Source organism: Doryrhamphus excisus, linkage group LG8 (genome assembly GCF_037039965.1).
Source record: "Doryrhamphus excisus strain RoL-2023G ecotype Guam linkage group LG8, RoL_Dexc_Guam_v1.1, whole genome shotgun sequence".
NCBI classification, from domain to species: Eukaryota; Metazoa; Chordata; class Actinopteri; order Syngnathiformes; family Syngnathidae; genus Doryrhamphus; species Doryrhamphus excisus.
Window position 1 is genome coordinate 17,627,780 of NC_136364.1, and position 17,381 is coordinate 17,645,160.

Consider the following 17,381-nt stretch of genomic DNA (forward strand, 5'->3'; position numbering starts at 1 on the left):
TGTATAGTTGTGGTAATGGTCATGGTTTAATTTTATTTTGACATGAATGAAGTTACAAAGGAATACATCACATAATTAAATAAGTTAAGTAGAAGTTAAGTACATTGTACAACAATATACAGCGTAAACGGTAAATTGCAGTTAAATTTTATTTAATTAAAAAATAAAAAAATAAAAAAATAAAAAAATTAAAAATTAAAAATTAAAAATTAAAAATTAAAAATTAAAAATTAAAAATTAAAAATTAAAAATTAAAAACATAAAATTTAAAACATAAAATTTAAAACAAAATTAACATTTTTAATTTTTAATTTTTACTTTTTAATTTTTAATTTTAGTACTTAAATTAAATTATTACATTAAATAAGTCATAGTTAAATAAGTCAGTTTGGCAAATGTCGAACTAGAGGTAGAATTAAAAGCTTCTGCAATGAAAGCAAGCATTATATCACCATCTGCACTAATTATCATTTTTAATATGCTACCCTCATTGCTTGTCCCTTTCAAACTGTTTTTCTTCCACACCTGGCCACGAGCACCAGCAAAATAATTTCAATTTACATAACTACCCTGCCATATAAAGTTTAGAGAGAGTGAAATACCACTAATATTTGGATATTAGCAGTAGTACTGACTGTTGGTTTCATTGCATGAAACCTGCCCTTAAACCTCCTTCTATGGTTAGGGACGGCCTTTTTAAGGCTTCTTTCACACATCTTTCAATCCGCAGTTTGGACATTGTTGTTCACTGCTGAGTCTGGGCCAGAAGAAACTGATTTCCTATGAGTTATGTTAAGTCTCGCCAGTGTAGATGTCATTAGACTCCTCATTGGACTACACTGCGCTGCAAAAAAGATTGCATCTCTGGATTGTTCAAAATGCATCATATGTTGGAGAAAATCCTTCAGAGTTAGACATACATAAATAAATAAAAGATCACATAACGATGCATTTCAAACCCAAAAGATCAATTGTAAAATGGAATAACACTTTATTTTCAAAAAACAAATTAGTTAGAATTTAACCAGTGAAGTGAGCCGAACATCTGTTGCAAATCCCTCTATCATTATCACCTCCACGCAGACATTTAACTGCATGATAATGAAACAACACATGAGCTCCCATTCTTTACATCAGGCCTCCTCCTATGGCTTCCACTGCCCGTGTAACTGCAACTGTTTATTCAAGTGTGATTGATGGAAGGGTGAATCCATCCTTTCGTCTGCCACTCGCAACTCCTTTGTCCCCGAAGATTCAATCCTCCTCTCTTACCTGCCGTCACCAGATGGCTCACCACCTGCCTCGACAATCTACAAAGGCTGCAATTACCCTTCATGTCCAACAAAGGGAAACTCACACTTCAACAAATAGGAGATGCACCAACAAGCGCACACATAGACATGAGACACCCAATTAAACAAAATACACAAAAAGTGGTGAGCCAGTACATAATCACACATTTGCATACATGCTTTTATATTCCGCACCACTAAGAACTTGAAGGAATGAAACAAACACTTAGTGGGATTAAGCATATTATTTTATATAAAAAAAAACGGTCTAACATTAAACAATATCATAAAATACCTATGACCTATCTGCTTCGATAAACAATATACTTTGATCTACATCATTTGTCATACACATTGAAAACCTAAAATTACCTTTTGTTTACAAATAATCTCACATTTAATCACATTACACAACAAGTGCAGTCACAAGGGTATGTCCTCATTTGCATATGCACCTAAGAGGTAATGATGGGTTGAGGATGTGGGATTTGTTGGATCTTCAAGCTTTTACACCTTAATGATGGTTATTATCCTGTCAAACTGTGACTCTCCCACTGTCGGGATGTTACTGACTGCAAGATATTTTTTCTTGTTCACCATAATAATACACAATTGATTATGCATGTGTGCGCGTGTCACTGTCTACAGGCACTTCCCTGTTGCTGCTGATAATTAAAGAGTCTTGGTGACAGTTGTAATAAACACCAGCTACACCTGCCAAACTGTTGCTTTAAATGTAATGGTAATGGTTTTATTTCATTTGAACACGCATCAGATTACAATTGAATGCATCCCATAATCAGTTCACAGTTCCACATGTCCAAAAGGAGTAGGAAGAAGCAAAGCTTATTAAATCCTACCCCTCCATCTGGTACTTTTACAATCAGTAACTGTTACATTTGTTCACTACCTGCTTTCCTAAGAGTGTTTTTTTTTGTCACGTACCATACAATGACATAATGGGTACCATAGTAAGTGTCAATATAGTGATATATATAGCACATCATGACTGGTTCAAGACTCTTCATCCTTGTATTTAGCAAACATCAACTGCTTGTATTGTTTCTTGAATTGGCTCATCGTTGTGCATTGTTTGAGTTCCTTACTCAATCCATTCCATAGTTTGATTCCACATACTGAAATGCTATGGATTTTTAACGTAGTCTACCACATAAAGTTGAACCACCAAATATGAATGACCCAAATTTAGAGCCATTTCTGGAAAACATACCTCATTAATTAAACAAAACAAGACTTGCTCCCATCATTACATGTGACATTATCCAAGATCTTGTAACGACTGGTTTTGTTTTTGTGATGCAACCATAGAACGCGCGTACAATTGAAGTAAGTCAAAGTCTCTCTCTCAACCTGAATAACCTATGACTAATAATAATAACCTATGATGAATGATCTCTCTATTTTCTTCCATTTTTAGCTTCCTATACAGTAATGGCCAATACTTAAGGCAATTTCAAGTCATAAAAAGCCTCAATGTCCCTCAAAAGTGCCTCAATCTCACAGGTCTTGTTTTGCATTTTAGATGTGTTCCAAAGCAATAGAGATGCCGTAAGTACACGTCCTGAAAGTTATTCAGGTGGGATAATTTTCCAAAGTTCACACCACTCCTCCATCGTCCATTTCATTTCTTTATTGGCCAGATTTATTTTCAGTAGGCCATGCACCAGCGCTTTTTAATAAAGTCACCCCTTCACATTCATATTCAAGAGAACATTGATTTGGCTTTATTGAAAACTACATCCCTCACTTGATGCATGGCCTTACCATGGCGTGGGTCGTCAGAGAATTGTCCATAAAAACCAAACCAATGAGGATTGCAGAACAACAAGCCATTCATCACACTGCCATCACCATCTGTAATTAGTCAATCTACGGATGGTTATGCTAATGGTTGGTTATTGTTGCCGTAGTCTGGACACTGCACATCATATAGACAAAACAACAAAGAATAAAGACAACATGAACAAGTCAAAGTGCAGTCCTGAACAGATGAGTTTTGAGTCTGGATATGAAGACTGGGAGCGAGTCAATATACGTACATATACATCAGTTGTATGATTATTCATGAGTTAACATTACTTCAAATTCACGGGGCGCATTGTAACAAATAAATATAAGTGTGTAAAATAAAATATCAAAAATAATTGTAATTACAACCCGGGTCTCTCCAGATTTCAATGACACTTTTTTTAACATCATATTTAATGCAATTTAAGACATTGAAGATATTAAATACATATAGATATATACTGGCAAAAATGAAGGCATGAAGGAAAATTGAAGGTCCGGAATTTCTTGCAAAATGCATTCACAGCTCTTTCACATTGGAATATCTATCTATGCATTTTCTATGCTGCGTGTCCTCACTAGGACCATGGGGGGTGGGGGTGGGGGGGTGCTGGGGCGTATTGTCAGGTTCAAACTCCTGTGACACTTGTAAAAACACTTAAATGCAGAAATACAGACGAGACAGACAACAATATTCAAAGTTACTCGCAGCGAGGAGAGTGAAACCACATACAGTATGCAGTTCACACTCCTCTCTTTTTATGCTCTTTCGGGGGTCCCTACTACATGGTCCTGCAACTCTGGGGGAGGGGGGGAGCAGTTGCACGAGCTGTATTTGTTTGTCTATGTGTGTGTGTGTATGTGAGAGTAATTACTTTTATTGTTTTATGAGTTCTTATCTTGGCACATTCTTGCAGGATTAACATGAACATCTGCAGGGTTGCTGTTGGCGCATCCAGGCACCTCCAGGACCTGGAGGTTGCTGGGGGTCTCTGATCAGGGTCACGGGGAACCTTCCTTCTTCAGCACATTCAAACACTTTATATTGTCTAAGCAAATGGATAGAAGGGTGATAACTAACGCTATTCATTCTATCTACATTTTATTCTAACACCTATCCCAGCTGACCCTGGGGGAGTGTGGTACATCCTGGACTGCCAATCGCAGTGCACACTTCGGAAGACAAAATGCTTAACTGAACTAAAAATACCAGAAGCTTCTCGATTGTGAATTAATGTTTGTTTGTTCTTCAGTTTTCCGTTCTGGAGCCACAAATCGTTGAACTTGCACTTATCCACCTTATCAAAGTAATTTGACTTTGCTGCGGGCTTTCTCCGCTGCTATGCTTTTCTGTAATGCACCACAGCACACACACGGCACACTAGTCGGCTGTGCTCAATAAATTATGACCGGGCTGCACAGGTACTTCCATTCCATTCTAAAACATTTAAAATGCATTTGTTTTTAAATAAACATAATGTCAATGCATGTTTAGGGATTTTCAAAATCATATTTAAAACATTTTATGAAATTATGAGAGGATTTTAGACATTTTAAGACCCTATTTTTTTATTTTTGCTTCATACATATGTCTATAAATGAGAAATGCAAAGTGTACAGAGCGAACGTACTAGGCTACATTAACTCCGGTGCTGAAACTTAGACTGCCAGACGCTTCAGCTTCATAACAAACATCTCATGGAAAGACATCATCAATGGAGAACATGCTTATACAGACAAACCAAAGACCGCTCGGACATGAAGAGGTGATGGTCCACCAGCGTTTCCCTTGGGAGTTACTCTACTCGCAGTTATGCAACGGCAAGTGAAATTAGGGTAAACCAAGTCTCAGATTTAAAGATACTTTAAAAAGAAACCTAAACCGGAAAGCTCAGCACTGAGCTGTGTGGAGGAATCTGATCAGAACGAAATGAAACAATCATTATCACCCACAACAGACTACTATGATGATAATGTAAATATTTTTTCTCTCAACGAATCATCTAATAGAAGGTTTGCTAATGACGATACCTCATTTAACAGTTAGATACACAATACATCCCCTCATGTAACATGTTTACAACATAAGGAAGGAAATTTATGTATAGCAAACAGGAAGTCCACACAGAATGTAATGCATTGCTGTGTGCAATATGTGTATTATATTTTCTATGCATGCATTAGATATACAGTATGGTGGTGAATGTTGATATGTATGACATGTTGTATTTGACATGGTATGCATTTTTTGGATATTGTTTGTTTTCTACTGTATGTATTATCCTGCTGAAGACTGAATTCTGTCCATTGTTTTTAAAATGAGGTCTCTCATATTGCCTTATTTGTACATTTGGATAGTAATAGTGATGTCCTTGCCATGGTTGAGTAAAATGTGGCTTCTTCCAATTTCAGTAAACATTACAATTTTTGTGAATTCATGGTTTAAAAAGCACACATGCAGCCTTTATAAATGAAAAATGACTAATTTAGTAGTAGAGATAATAATTTCCTGTTGGCCTTAGGTTAATGAGCACACTGAGTATCCTGTATACATTTCAATACACTTCTATTTATAATTTTGAATGAAAGTAAAGTCATGATTTTAGGTAAAGAGGATATTGCTTCATGATACGATCTGTCAGATCCATCAATCACTTCATCACTGAGAGGTGACTGTTTAATGGAGTCTGGTTACTAAATGTGTGTTGTCAAGCCAATTGTCTGTAGCCTTTCCAGAAAACAGGCAGATTAACATCGCTATAATCTGTACTGTACTATGATTTATTTCTTGTGCTGAAGCTAAAACAATGTCAGCATAAACTACCATAAAATGTAACCAAGGTTTGAGTTGATTCATTGGCTCTTAAATTTGTTCCTTGTGCTCCTCCAGGTTGACCAGATCGATAAGTAAGCAACTTCAGTTTTGCTATAAACTTTTGCAATAAACACTTGAAGTGGCATCTGCACAAACCAGTGAAATTAATATAAAAGTCCCATTAAAGTTAAATGTCCCGGTTATGGCATTAAAAATATAGTCATGTCACCTTCAGTGACAGGGTGCTTCAGGGTGTTACGGTATTTATGTATGCAGCTTTGCTATAGTGTACTTGTGTAGAATGTGTAAAATTAGGTTGTCATCACTCTAAATCAGCCCCAGCTGTGCATTAGCATGAATGTATGGCATCTATTGTAATGTGAGTGGACGGGTGCATTTTGACATGTTCTTGTGCGTCAAGTGGGGGTATAGAAAACGACACCCTGAAACCGTGGCTCACTGCAGGAGACGACAGTGTTTAATGAACCATTTGACAGGACTGTATATGCAGGCGAGCACACACATTCACAAACTCCACTATGCTTTACAAAGAAGCGCTGATACAAGATGCTTGCTGGCTTGTGGTATATCAAATGTAGTTTTTTTGAGACAATATGCAATATTATATGAGACAAATTAGCAATATTTTGAGACAGATGACAAAAATTATTCCCACAACAACCGGGACATTAATGATCTCTCAAAGCGTAAGACTCCCACAGAAAACAATAATAATTAGCAGGGTGAAACAAATTGATTAAAGCTATGTGAGTGTGTTTGTTTTGGATGTTTGAGAGTGTATTGTTGCTTGCTTTTGTGATGCCGTGCCTTCTGGGATATAAATCAATGTGTCACGTAATTGCTTGAGTGACCTTTGCTGATAAGAAACGGTAGCCTTTTGAAATCTCTATCTGTCTCTGTCACTTTGGCCATCTTCACCTCTCAACCAGTGCCTTGGCTCTGTCACATGCACTCACATCATTATACTCGCGCACACTAACTTTTTCACACACATACTCATTGCCACTCTATCCACTTAAACTGACATTTACCTTTCCGTCTTTGGGAAGGCCATAACTTCTCGTGACCTTTAAAGGAAAACTCCACTTTTTTGGGGAATTTTAACCATCATCCGTAATCCTTATGTGAGACATGAACACATGCAGTAAGCCTTTCACTTTTCTGTGCATTCTTAAGATATAAAAACTGTTGACTGTTAATTGCCTTTTGTTGCCATTTTTATTGGTAATGGTTTTATTTCATTTGAACATGCATCAGATTACAATTGAATGCATCACATAATCAGTTCCACGTCCAAATAAGCACTGCTTATTAAATCCTACCCCTCCGTCTGGTACTCTTACAATCAGTAACTGTTACATTTGTTCACTTCCTGCTTTCCGAATATAGTTTCAGTTTTTTTTTTGGTTGTTTTTTTTTTACATATTTTTTGTCACGTACCGAAGTACGAGGCGATATGACCATACAATGACATAATGTGTACCATAGTAAGTGTCAATATAGTGATATATATAGCACATCATGACTGGTTCAAGACTCTTCATCCTTGTATTTAGCAAACATCAACTGCTTGTATTGTTTCTTGAATTGGCTCATCGTTGTGCATTGTTTGAGTTCCTTACTCAATCCATTCCATAGTTTGATTCCACATACTGAAATGCTATGGCTTTTTAACGTAGTCCTAGCATATAAGTGTTTCAAATTTAGCTCTTCCCTGAGATTATATTTCTCCTCTCTTTGTAGCAACAAATTACTTTCTCGTGTACAATGGTGTTGATGTTCACGCGGGCATAGTACCACAGTGTGTTTCAAACACTGCTTTTATGCAGACAGAGGAGGTAGTAAGTTCTCCAGAACTTGCAACATTTGTAGGAATTAGTTGCACCAACTGCCAAGGTCTGATCATTTCTGCAGAAAAGCTTAAAATTGTTTACCAATTTTGTGGTACCTGAAACAGGCCTTTTGGTATAATTCTGAAATCTATATATTTTTTCAATTTTAGTGAACCATGCACTTTTTTTTTACTTACTGATATTGTACAGGTATGATACCACTACTACTGCATGACAGCAAAAAGCCAAAATTACTTTGGTTACTCCCAATGTTGTGTAACATTTCTATTGTCCAATCCAGAATAAAATCAATACATGTCAGTATGCAAAGTACATGGTCAGTATCCTGCTCAGCAGGTGTTAATAAAGATGAGGAAAGCGTCGCTGAGATCAGGTCAAGTCATGGTCTCACTTTTTAATTGTTCAAAAAATCTTTCCCTTGCTCTTCTCTTTCTCTCTCGTTGCCGTCCAATATGTTCTTAATCCTGTCTTTCCTTCTGTTCATCACCCATGTTTTTGCTCATGTGGTGCTGCTTTTGTCATTTACAGCAGTGTGTCGTATTACAGCTCTCCCCTGCTGTGAGTCGTTGGCGCCTGAAAGGGAGGGGAAAAATGGAATAGGATAGGAGAAAAGAGGGTTGAATTGTTGTTGCAGGTAAATGCTCTTCTGAGATTTGTAATGACTCTCGAAAGGGTCTCCTACTGGTTATAAATTTTAGTCGCGATGGACACGTATAACGGCTCAATGTCTGCCTGGAAGCAGGTGTGTGTCAAAGATGGCACATGAATGATGATCGTCGTGTGCACACATGCAGGTTGCGGATGGGATTTGGAAGCTTAGAGAGTGAGCACAGCGGAACCTTGGTTTACATGATTAAATTGTTCCAAAGGGTTCGTCTTAAAGCGTCCTAAAACATGTTAGAACTGAAATAATTTTATCCATAGGAAACAATGTAGAATGGTAAATAGTGGTAAATTGTCTTTCACCTGTGTAGCACCTGTCAAAGTGATTGACAGTTAGCACATTTACCTACTGATGATGCAGCATCAGGAGAAACTGGGAGTTTAGTATCTTGCCCAAGGATATTTCGACATGTCCACAGGAGGACGGAGGATTGAACCTGCAATTTTCAGGTTTTCAGGTTGGGACACAACCACTCCACCACCTGAGCCATGATGCCTTGGTTAAAGTCATTAATCCATTCCAGAAGGTCTGACTCAAACCAAAACAGACTCTAACCAAAGCAAATTTTCCCATTGAAAATATTGTAAATGCAATTAATCTGTTCCAGACACCCAAAAATGTTAACACAAAACACGTTTTATAAACAATGAAGGGAGGGGGAGGATATGATCACATATACGGCATCTTTGTACTTTGCTGTGAGTTATTTCTCAGATTTAATAGTGTTTGTCACCTTGTTTATCAAAGTGATGGCACCTGCAACTTTGGGTTATTTTGCAGTTGTGATCAACACGAAAAAGTCACCAACACACAATGAGGGTCGCAGGATGGTGTGGTATTGTGTAAACTATCCCAATATTTGGTGTTGGGTGTCTGATTCAAGATTGCTGAATAAACTAGCAATTCTGGGAGCTGTCTGTTCACCTCTTTATTAATACCACAACATTCAATATGCCAAGGTTTTAAATATAAATTTGTCACATGTAATATTGTATGATAATTAAGAGACAGTGAAGAGAGTATTTTCGTTATAAACTGATTCATTTGAAAACTGGGGCTTTACTGCCATTGTAGTTGTTTGAAGCAATAGTGTGTGTGCGTGCTGAAGCAAAAGTGCATGTGTGCTTTTGAATTTGTGTGGTCAATCCATGTTTGCATCCTATAATAGGATTTCTGTTACTATCAGTGCAACTGCAGACCACCTAATTATGGGCACTAGGTCATTTGTACCAGGCCTCTGCACACTTGACAGGGAGTGTGGTTTGTTTGAAGGCGAGTCTGGGAACAGCAGAAAACAACGGGAAGTCTTTGATTTAATACGCAAGTTCAAACACACCGTTCACTACCTCATGCATGGGCACAATGTAAACAGCTTGTATAATAGGTATTCGCTCCTCCTGCCAGCTGTTCATAACTGGCTCCTTACACAATAGAAATAAACACAACAACACAAAATAATCCACTAAATCTAAAGAAGTGCATAAATGCAGGCTCATATCATGAAGTGATGAAATGCGTGGAGGGCAGGGAGGGACAGCGGAGGGTGGGGTAATTGCACCGAAGCATGACGCTATAGAACAAGAGTCGGGTGGCCCATTAATCGGTCTACAGAACTTCATTCATTCCACATTCCAGCTGCACAATACCTCACCTGTATGGAATAGATAAACCTGCGGTATTCATGTTACTGCTTATCAACCTCATTATTACGCTGCACTGTCCTCTCTCCCCTGTCTTTGTACACAGTGTACATTTACTTTGTATGCACTTATATCATTAGTCACATGATTGTCCATGTGTAAATGCACATATTTTCTATACATTGTTGATTGAAATTTTGAGTCTATTTTATTTCTAATTGGATTTACATTATTTTTTTTTTAATGGATAGAAAATATTTGTTTTTTGTCTGAATGAGGTTTCACAGCACTTTCATTAATTCAAGTGGGGGGCGCTGTCAAGTGCATGTAGAACTATTTAAATAGTTAATAGAATTTCACTCTATTGGTATGGATTTTCCAATTAGAACACAAAAAGACAGGGATCAACAGCATGGGATCTTTTTGTTTCCACCAGGGTCTCTGCCACTCACACACAATTGCCCTTGCACATGATGAATTATTTTGCTATTTTGTTCACATGAGCCTTAAATATATTCAATGAATTGAATATTAGGATCGGTATGTGCTTTGCTAAAGTTCAGTAAAATAAAACCTCTGCAGTTAAAAACGTTTGGTTCCAGTGATACATAAAGGACCTTGAGGCTTTGTGTTTGTGTCCCCGGAAAAGGTTAACATGCATGTAGCATTACAATGCAGCACGCCAGTACAGTATACTTTCAATTTAATAGCATTTGACAAAAGTCAAACCTTCAGAATACGTAAAATGTTGGCTATGTACAGTACATCAAGGAGTTACTTTAGCCTCAAGGGTTTTCAGTCAGTTACAAATGGATGTTTGATGTCCATTGATTTCTTCCCAGGGTGTTTCAAATGCCAGTCTATTACAAATACATGTTTCAAAGTATGTCCTTTTATTTCTCTTGACGTGCCTCGGCTCATGTTTGCTGAGCGTTTCACTTTAAATTGCACATTAAAAATGATTATGATTGTTGGATAGAACGGCATTATTTTGTTTTTAATAGTTTGTTTACTAAATTCCTCTTTGTAGGGTGTCAACCAAAAACGAAGAACATTCTATTTGTAAAGTCTTTCACAGGCCAACCATCATATGAAAGGTGACACAAAGTTCAACCTCAGATTGAAACTTGGGCACACATAAATCAACAGGATTTGCTCATGTATTACAACATCCCGCCAGATGTATTTAGGATGGATCGAGGCCCCGGGAGAGTGCAAAGGAGGCGGCAAGCGAGGCTAAGTGCAGGGATATGACAAGATGGATCCAGGGAGGTGAAAACTCGGGATGAGCGAGTACACCGCTATCTGTATCTGCTCACCCATCAAAATTATCTGTATACGTATCTGGGCGGGGCATACACATGGAATAGGCGTGGTTTAATCAGAAAAGGGTGGGGCTTACATCAGTACATTATTTTAAGTCTGAAATTGAAATTGTTGATTACTATATTTATTATTATTCCACTATATGTGTACTGTATATGCATGAAGGTGATCTGAAATTATTTCTTTAATGACTTGTTTGGGTTTGATTCTCTGCTGGAGTTTGCATGTTGTTCCGTTAGGGTTAGGGTTAGGGTTAGGGTTGCTCCGAGTACTCCGGTTTCCTCCCACATTCCAAAAACATGCATGTTAAATTAATTGGTTTTCTATGCTCTACCTCCAAAAATATTACATTTATAAATAAGGAATCCTACCAAGTGTAAATTAATTTATAGTAATGGTAATGGTTACCATACCGTGAATGAATTTACACTTGGTAGGATTCCTTATTCCATTTATAAATAAAGAATCCTACCAAGTAAATATGGTATGCTTATGGTAATGGTTACCATACCATAAATGAATTTACACTTGGTAGGATTCCTTATTTCATTGATAAATAAGGAATCCTACCAAGTAATGGTAATGGTTACCATACCATAAATGAATTTACACTTGGTAGGATTCCTTATTCCATTTATAAATAAGGAATCCTACCAAGTAAATATGGTATATTTATGGTAATGGTAACCATACCATAAATGAATTTACACTTGGTAGGATTCATTATTCCATTTATAAATAAGGAATCCTACCAAGTAAATATGGTATATTTATGGCAATGGTAATGGTTACCATACCATAAATGAATTTACACTTGGTAGGATTCCTTATTTCATTGATAAATAAGGAATCCTACCAAGTAATGGTAATGGTTACCATACCATAAATGAATTTACACTTGGTAGGATTCCTTATTCCATTTATAAATAAGGAATCCTACCAAGTAAATATGGTATATTTATGGTAATGGTAATGGTTACCATACCATAAATGAATTTACACTTGGTAGATTAATTTATTTTATTTATCACAGTATTTATCACAGTGTTGTGATAAACAAGCAAAAACTACTCTTTCATCTTTGTGTGTGTTTGCCAATCATTTTTACAATCTAATATTCTCATTTCAGTAACCCTGAAATATTATTACATTGCTAAACCTATTAGAGGCATTTTTTCTCTTAAAATATATGGTTAAATTCCTCATTATACAATCTCAATGGTGTGTAACTTTTCAAATTCCACTGCAAGGTGACCTTTGTCTGAGAGTAGATTTAAGTGCGATTTCTTAAACTTTGTCACATTGAATGTTCTCCAGTATCCCCTCCAGGTTTTTATTCACTCTTGCATTTGTCCTTTATAATTCCCCTACAGTCTCTCTGGCATTCCAAGTGTTGCCTTGTCTTACGCATCATATTTCATTCCATCATTTTCCTTTAATATTACTGGCGGCACAAAGTGTTCTGTACCCTCTTGATTATGCCTTTTTTTTTCCTGATAAGAACATTTGTCTCTGTATCACACTGTTCAACCACCGCATTGACAGAGTAAGTGCAATCATACATGAGCTATTACTTGCATGCAAGGTTAAGTTACTAGAATGCTTTATCACAGGAGACAGTTTGGTTTCATGCACCATTTCCTGAAAGAAAATATGATTAAAAGATATTAGGGAAAATAAACACACAATAAAAGTTCACATTTGGATTTGAAAATTTCCAGATCAGAATCAGGGAAAATTCCACCATCTTCCAAAGCTTACAAGTACATTGTTGAATAAAAGTGGCATGGATCAATTTTGCAACTGCAACCAAGGACAGCCAGGCCTTCGAGTCCTTACAGAATTATTAGAAAGTACAGTGCAAATAGAATTATATTGTGATAATAATTCATTACGATTCCTGCTGGGTTATTACAAAATGTTAAACATAAATTTAAATGAATACATCATTAAAGTAGTCAACTCAAGCATAGACAAAAAGCAAATGATGACTCTGAGGATTTATTGTGTGAAGGTGTTTAAACGTGTAAACTACCCTTGAAATTAAAAAAAAAAAAATTATGATATCTAACCATAAAAACATTCAGTGATGCTGATGTAACAGCATGCAAGGGCTACCATTTTCCTTGCTACTTTGGGACTTGCTGACCTCTATGCATTTTGTGTAAACCATCCCTATTTGAAAGTGTCTTCTGAAAAAGCGGGTTCTGCAGCCATGAGACATGAATAATGCATCTGATGAACATGAGCTTATAGCTACTGTATATCTTCTTCTTCTTTCTCTTTTGGCTTTTCCATTCAGGGGTCGCCACAGCAAATCAACTGCCTCCACCCAACCTTGTCTTCTGCATCTGTCTCTCACACCAACTACTCTCATGTCCTCCTTGACTACATCCATGAACGTCTTCTTTGGTCTTCCTTAATGTCTTCTATCTGGCAGCTCTAAACTCAGCATCCTTCTACCAATATATTCACTATCTCTTCTCTGGACATGTCCCAACCATCTCAGTCTAGCCTCTAACATGTAATGTCCCTCTGATGTACTTTTTAATGATCCTATCCATCCTGGTCACTTCCAATGTGAACCTCAGTATCCCTGATATTTTTCTCCACCCATTCCATCCTGCCTGCACACGCTTCTTCACCTCCTTTTCACAATCTCCATTGTTCTGAACTGTTGACCCCAAGTACTTAAAATTCTCCACTTTCTGTATCTCTTCTCCCTGTAACCTCACTCTCCCACTTGGGTCCCTCTCATTCACACACATATACTCTATTTTGCTGTGGCTAATCTTCAATCCTCTCCTTTCCAGGGCAAACCTCCACTCTTTATAGCTACTGTATATTAAAGGCATGTGTTGACCTCTAGTGTAATACAGTATTGCAGTACTCTGTCTGGATGTACACCAGTGTTACTGTACAAAGCACACATACACACTGGCATTTTCGTAAGTGGTTTGCAAATTGACCAGTGTGGATTCCCACACATGCTCCCAGTCACGTCCACAAACACATACATGGCCCAGCAGGACCAAGGAAACACACAACGTCCACTTTGACCAGAGCACACAAACACACTAGTGGCTTTGTTCTGAGCGACTGCTTTAATCTTTAATGCGTTTTGGTAGCTGGTGGCTGCTGATGTTTGGTCCTCTAGATTGCCTCAGACTCTACTGTTGTCACACTACAGAGGTCAGTCCAATAACTTAGCTCCCCTGGGCCGAAATACACAAACTGCATTAGGCCAATTACACACACAGACACACAAGCATGGACACACGTAGCCGGCACACAATAACACAGCGCACCGGCAGATACATCCAAGAAATAACAACCCATCCAATGACACACATGCTGCTGTGCACTGTGTCTAATGCAATGTCAATTAGGGATACTTTGTGCAAGCGTTTGCTCTGACCTTTCGAAGAAAAATGGAACAGTATGAGTAAAATTCTGTGAGGCGTGTCACAGCAACCTGCCTCACAACTCAAAAGTCAAAAATTTGTTGCATACTGCGGCTTTTGTTATATATACAAATTTGTTTCAGCTTCTCAGAATTAATACGCTTATAACAAACGGTCATGTACAGAATGTATTAAACCTCTTAGCTGCATTCAGTACAAGAACATCAAATGGCCGCACACGTACTGTATCCGAGCCATAACTACCATTGTACCCTTGATAATTTTCAACATTTTCCTTTATAAATCATTGGTTTTTGGGATCAGAAATTTCAGTTAAATATATCATATAGCAGACGGACACAGTGATAGATGAGAAGTGAAATTTGGGCAATTTTTATCGATTTGAGCACCATGGTAGCCTAAAAACAATTGTCAAATTGACCCAATTGACCTGAGAGCAAAGATTGTTCAACATCATGGTTTAGAGGTAGGATACAAAGCTAGTTCAGATATTTCAGTTGTCGAGTTCCACTTTGAGGAGCATAGTGAGGAAATTTAAAACCACAGGCACAGTCCTAGTTAAGGGCCGGAGTGGCAGTCCAAAAAAAATCTCAGATAAGCGGCGGTGAAGAATGGTGAGAACAGTCAAACCAGACCATGTCACACTTAAACTGGTCACCACTTGGCCACCAATTAAATTTAAACTAGAAAATGCACTTCCTTTAAGAAATTGCTTGTGAACGCTCAGAAGAACTTGCATTTATGCAAAAATCCCCAAAATGCTATACCTGCAGGACCGGTATAGCTAAATAAAAATCCAGTTTTGGGCTTCAAAATCGAATGGATGTTGAAAAATATGTTCTCAAAGTTTCTATTGACTCTCAGTGGATTATGTTTAATGTTGTTTTCTCCCCACTGCCCACACATCTCTAAAACATCAATGTGTGATTCACTTAAACTGGACCAAACAACCAACCATAGAGATCAGGTTGCCCAACTGCTAAAGGACATCTAGTTGGTCTGCGCATACAGTACGGATACAGTATGCAAGTTATGGTGTCTTTTTGTGTGTTTTTAAGTGATTTTGGAGGTCAACATAAATGAGAATTGTTAAAACAAAAGTAAAAATACAAAACTTTCTAAAAAAAATTCTAAGAAACACTTTCAATTGTTGTTTTGTACACTTGGGCGTGACTCCCTGTCCAGGTCGCACACTGTGTATTCATGCCATGGCCCATTTACTGGTCCCGTCACTTCTATTATACTGTTTTCATGCAATTTCTTGACTATTTCCTGTCTTATCTGGATCACTTATTTCGTGCAAGGTCGCAACTGTCCATTTTTGCGTGAGCAGCAATTGCATGAAAATAACATGTCTTTATCCCACGCACAAATGCAGACAATATTAAAAATCTGCATGGAGCCATCATAATACAGTCATTCTATGACTACTGCATGTGTGTCAGGTCTCTTCTGATTGTTCTAAAAGAAGGGACACATGCCGCATGTGAGCGTGATTCATTATGCTCACATAGTAAGCCAAACTTACCGTGCTTGAAGTGTTAATTGGTACAATTGGCCTCGTGTGAGTATGCCCTTACAGTTATGAACCGCCATCCGTCACGTGCATTTGGTAGACACACATACAGTACATTATTGACCCCATTCCCCTCTCAGATGGCATCATTTCCATTTATGTAATGCAATTTTACATGCATCCTCAATCCGAGCCTACTTATAAGAATTTATTGTACAATCATCAATGAATGCGGACATGCTCAAACACAATAAAATGTACAATAAAGTCTTATTGCAGTTGTGGGTCCAAGGCACAGCTGTTAGCAAAGTCTAAAGCCGTACTTGCACACAGTATGACAGACTCGTAAAAGCAGCGATCAAAGATTGCAGCCCTGTGACGCCATACAGAGATCTGCATTCAGGTCACACATAAAGCACTAAACATGTCACATAGCTGGAGAACAGACATCAATTAGATTACTAATAGTATTAATATATGTGTTTACCCATCAAGACAAATGGTGTGGCAGTGATGGAAATGAGTTTGAAACACGCGAGTGACCCTAATTTTAAGCAAAGCACCTTTTTCCTCTTCCCATTAGGACATAACTCATGGAGTGAAACAGACAAAGCATTTTCCAGAGAAGTGAATTTTTGTGATGAGATCTATTATCGCTAACATCAGCAGGCCTGCAGGGGAGTGAAAAAGTGAAAGGCAGTGTAGGAGGTTGAAGGCTGGGAAATTAACTAACATATCATGAACTTAATAAAGCTAATGGCAACTTCTGGGTGAAAACTTGCTAACTGGCAGGCTCCTCAGTTGGCAGTCCTTTCCTAATATTTTAGGGCCTGATGAAATGTTTCTATTTCATTCATTCATTTATTTTCTACCGCTTATCCTCACGAGGGTCGCGGGGGGAGCAGGAGCCTATCCCAGCTGTCTTTGAGCGAGAAGCTGGGTACACCCTGGACTGGTCGCCAGCCAATCATAGGGCACATATAGACAAACAACCATTCACACTCACATTCATACCTATGG